Here is a 5,108-nt window from a genome sequence, read left to right on the forward strand (position 1 = left end):
GAACAAATGGGTGTTTGCCAGAGGAGAGGGTGGTGGAGTGGGTGAAATAGGTGAAGCAGGTTAACAGGTACAAATCTCCAGTTATAAAATGAATAAGCCACAGGTATATAATACAGAACATAAGGACTATGGCCAATAATATTGTAATAACTTTGTGTGGGGACAGATGGTTACTAGACTTATTGGGGTGATGATTTCATAATGTACACAATTGGCAAATCACTATGCAGTACACCTAAAACTAGCATAATTTTGTATGTCAACAATAAATATTTTGTATATTTCAATAAAAAAAGAAGAAAAGAAGTACAAACTGTGATCATACAAACATAAGCCAACCACTTTCTTTCTCTACTCAATATACCTTTAAAAAGACATAGCGAATTTCAGGTGAAGTTTTTCTTCACCTAAATGCTTCCTTTAGCAGTGGACTCAGGATTTGCTATCTTTATTCATTTTTTTTTCTAAAATTTCTGGCTACCTTAATTTCTATGACTTTCACCTGGTTCTTTTCTTTCTTCCCTTTATTATATTTGTAAATATATTTGATATATACAAAAGATTATCTGAAATACATGTTAGTTATAAATCAAAATATAATTTAAAAAAACCCTAAACTCACCATCCAATTCAAGAACCAAAGACTCAAGAAGCTACCCTATCCTACACTTCAGAAGTAAGCACATTCCTAAATGTTGTGTGTCATTCTGCTGTTTTTATATATAAATGTTTTAAAAATACATATATATATAAATACTTTATCACAAATTTATGTGAAATAATATAGTTTAGTTTTGCTTATTTTTGAGATCTATTACAAACCATATCGTAGGGACTTCCCTGGTGGTCCAGTGGTTAATACTCCATGCTCACAACGCAGGGGGCCAGGTTTTGGTCCCTGGTCAGGGAACTAGATCTCGCATGCCGCAACTAAAAAGATCCGGTGTGCTGCGACTAAGACCCAGGCAGCCAAATAAATAAGTAAGTAAATAAAATATTAAAACAAAACAAAAACCATAGCATAAATGGATGCTGGGGGATGCAACCCAGACACCCACAGCAGGATCAAGACATCCATTTGAGGAGAGTGCTAATTGCTGAGGGCTCACAGCTGTGTCCCTCTATGGGCATTATCCTTGGCCAAAGGAAGCTGCTTTGTCCCTCCTGTGGACAGCCTGCTTCCAGTGCCTGGTTCATGCAGAAATACAAAAGCCTGGCCCGCTTATCTCAATTACAGACATCTCTGAAGGGCCAACCTAGCTTCACCCCTAGCTCCCTGTGGAATTGGCTGAGGCCTCTATTACTGCTGCATTGAAGCTCAGCTTCTCCCTCAGCTTGATCCTGCTTCCCTCATTCTCTTACTGATGTTGTTCCCCAGAGTACTCCATAAATAAGTCCCCTGCAAGCAAATCTCAGTCTTAGAGTCTATTTCCTGGGAAACCTGACTGTTGTAGGTTGAACTATGTTCCCACAAAAGATATGTTGAAATCCCTGGCATTCCATAAGTAATGGTCCCTATGGTCACCTATGAATGTGACCTTCTTTGCAAGTAAGGTATTTACAGATGTAATCAAATTAAGATGAGGTCATACAGGATTAGAGTGGGCCTTACATCCAGTGACTGTCCTTATAAAGAGTAGGAGATTTGAAACACACAGAAAGACAGAAGAAAGAAGGCCATGTGAGGGAGAGAATATAGTAATGCAGCTACAAGACAAAGAGTGCTAAGGATTGTTGACAACCTCCAAAAGCCAGGAAGAAGGCTCTTCGCTAGAGCCTTCAGAGTGAGCATGGCCCTGCCAATACCTTGATTTAGGACTTTTAGCCTCCAGAACTGTGAAAGAACAAATTTCCATTCTCTAAATCTACCCAGCTTTTGTCAATTTGTTACAGCAGCCCAAGGAAACTCATACATAGACTTAAGACCTACGTTTGGGTAGTCTTCTGGGACTTGCTTTTTATACTGGACATCATGTTTCTAAGAATTATTCATGTTGTCTACTGTAGCTGTAGCTCTCCATTTTTTCCCCTCGATATCAATGGCAATATCTCATCAGAGACATAGTAATAATACATATGTGAAAAACTTTATTCTTTCTACAATGATTATTCCTCTGAGGGTATAGTCTTATTGTTTGTTCCTTTATTTCACATTTTTTGAGAAAAATTCTATATAAATTTTAAAATTCATTACATGTCTATCTTTGTACGTATATGTATGTGTTAGGCAGAATAATGACGCCCCCCAAAGATTCACATCCTAACCACTGGAACCTGTGAATATTATATGACAACATATTATGATGATACAATTAAGTTAAGGATTTTCAGATGAGGGAATTATTTACATGAGCCTAATAAAATCACCCGGGCTCTTAACATTAGAGAATCTTTCCCAGCTTTGGTCATAAAGGGAGATGTGACTATGGACGAACAGTCAGAGAGATGCAATGATGCTGGCTTTGAAGATGTAGGAAGGGGTCCACAAGCCAATGTGGGCAGTCTCTAGAAGCTGAAAAAGGCAAGGAAAAAAACTCTTCCCTAGAACCTCCAAACGAAAATTTTGATTTTAGTCCAGTAAATCCCATGTTGTAATTCTAACCTATAGAACTGTCAGATAATAAGTGTGTGTTGCTTAAAGCCACCAATCTGTAGTAATCTGTAATAACGACAGTAGAAAACTAATGCTGTGTGTGTGTGTGCGTGTGTGTGTGTGCGCGCGTGTGTGTGCCCTAAAGAAGCATACCTGGTTCTGGCCCCTGCCCTCCTATTTTCTTGTTCACTACACATAAGCGATAAGGTCCTTCTCTACAGTCCTCAAAAGCACAAAGATCCATACTGCACCAACCATACTTTAAGCACCATAAAGTTCTGTTTGTCTTATTCACTAGTATAGCCCTGGTAAACATATAATAGGCTTTCAGTAAGTATCCATTAAATGATCGAATGGATTATTATTGTAGAAGGAAAAGTGTAAAAGTTAGTGGCAGGGAGCAATAACTTCCAGTTGAAAAGTAAAGTCAGTCACAATTTTTAAACTATACAGCTCATCTGTTGGTTCTACTTTCCTTATTATAACTCACTGATTTTTCCTTCATAAAACCAAGAATTGGAAAGAAGCTATGCTCTATTAACTCACCTAGCCCAAATCAGTTTGTTTACTATCTGCAGGGGGGAAACCAAGCTGTTAAAAATAGTACACAATTAGTTGGTTACTATTTGTCCTGCTTTTGGGGCTCACCTGGTAAGTCTACCAACTTCATTGTCACCTCTTACTCAAGAGTGACTGGATCTTAGGAATACCACCTCCTGTTACTCAGTTTACAGGGGATGTTGAAAAGTCAAAATGCTGGGTATGTCTCTGTGAAATAGATATTGTTAGTGAACTATGTTTACATTATCTATGTAGGGGACCTAAACATATTTTCCTATCTCTAGCTCCCTTCTATTTTTCTTCATTTTGCAACAAGAGAATTTTAATAAGCCTCCTCAAAATCTTCTAAACAAGGTGGGGAATGGAGAAATAAATAGCTGCCCCCCCGCTTTCCTAGCACCCAGGTATGGAGGGAACTGAGGGAAGAGCATGCCTAAAGGGTGTAAGGCTGAAGAGTTCAGGGAGGAAGAGAATAGCATGACTGGAGGGCAAGGAAAAGGGCAGGAAAGGGAATGACAGGGCTGGGCTTATGTCTGCTCTGCTTCACAATCATCTTGGATCACCCAGGTCAGAAAACAACTCATTATTATATATATTGCAAAACATTTCAAAAACAGAATCTTCTCTTTCAGTAGTATGAGGAAAATAACAGGTCTGAAGTTGTATCACCTTGGACAGCTCTAGTATTTAGTTAGCTCACGTGTAAAATGGGGATGGCGAATGCCTACCTTTTGGAGAAGACAGAGAGGACAACCAAGAAACCTGAGAGGCCTGCTGGGTTTACCTATCTACTAGTGGTGGTGTGATGCAGGAAAATGGGGAGCGAGAGGATGGTCATGTCCCAGGTTTGGTGCTGCCAAGTGAGGGTCCTTGGCTTTGTGTAGGAACGAATTCAAGAGTGGGCTGTAGTAAAGTGAAAGCAGGTTTATTTAGAGAGATACACATTCCATAGGAATGTGGACCGTTTCAGAAGGTGAGAAGCCCTGAAATATGGGGTGGTTAGTTTTTATGGGCTTGGTAATTTCATCTGCTAACAAGTGGGAGGAATATTCTATCTTGGAGAAGGGGGTGGGGATTTCCAGGAACTGGGCCACCGCACCATTTTTGGCCTTTGATGGTCGGCCTCAGAACTATAATGGTGCCTGTGGGTGTGTCATTTAGCATATGCTAATGTATTACAATGAGCAAATAATGAGGCTCAAGGTCTACTGGAAGTCAAATCTTCCACCATCTTGGTCCTAGTAGGTTCTTTTTTTTTTTAACATTTACGTATGTATTTATTTTGGCTGTGCTGGGTCTTAGTTGTGGCACGTAGGATCTTCACTGCGGCATGCGAGATCCTTCTAGTTGTGGCATGTGGACTTTTAGTTGTGGCAGGCATGTGGGATCTAGTTCCCCAACCAGGGATTGAACCCAGGGCCTCTGTGTTAGGAGTATGGAGTCTTACCTACTGGACCACCAGGGAAGGCCCTGGCCCTAGTAGGTTCTAACTAGTTTTTGTCATATCTTCAATGGTTGTGTCATTCTTTTAAAGATTGTGCCCTGCCCCCTTCCCTCCTGTCTCAGGTGGATTATTTGCCTTACCTCTTCCTCATCAACAGTAGTTATTATCACTCAATTTTTTCCTCAGTCAATTCTACAGGTGAAAAAAAGTCTCTCATTTCCAAATGTGTTTTCCAACACTAGTGAGCAATTAAATTAACTCAATCCTGACACTATCTGCTGGAGATAGCATAAGATCTCACAGGCTTAGTCCCACAAGACTGCCCTCACTTCAGACACCAGGTTGTAATTGTACTTCTGACTGACTGGTTATAAGTTGGAGGTTCCTACTGAAACAGGAGGAATTATATCCTTTTACAATAAACCAGTAATCTAGTAAGCAAACTGTTTTCCTGAGTTCTGTGAGCCATTCTAGCAAATTAATAGAACCTGAGAAAGGGGCTGTAGGGAA

This window comes from Lipotes vexillifer, unplaced genomic scaffold (assembly GCF_000442215.2).
Source record: "Lipotes vexillifer unplaced genomic scaffold, Lipotes_vexillifer_v1.1 scaffold977, whole genome shotgun sequence".
Lineage (NCBI taxonomy): Eukaryota > Metazoa > Chordata > Mammalia > Artiodactyla > Lipotidae > Lipotes > Lipotes vexillifer.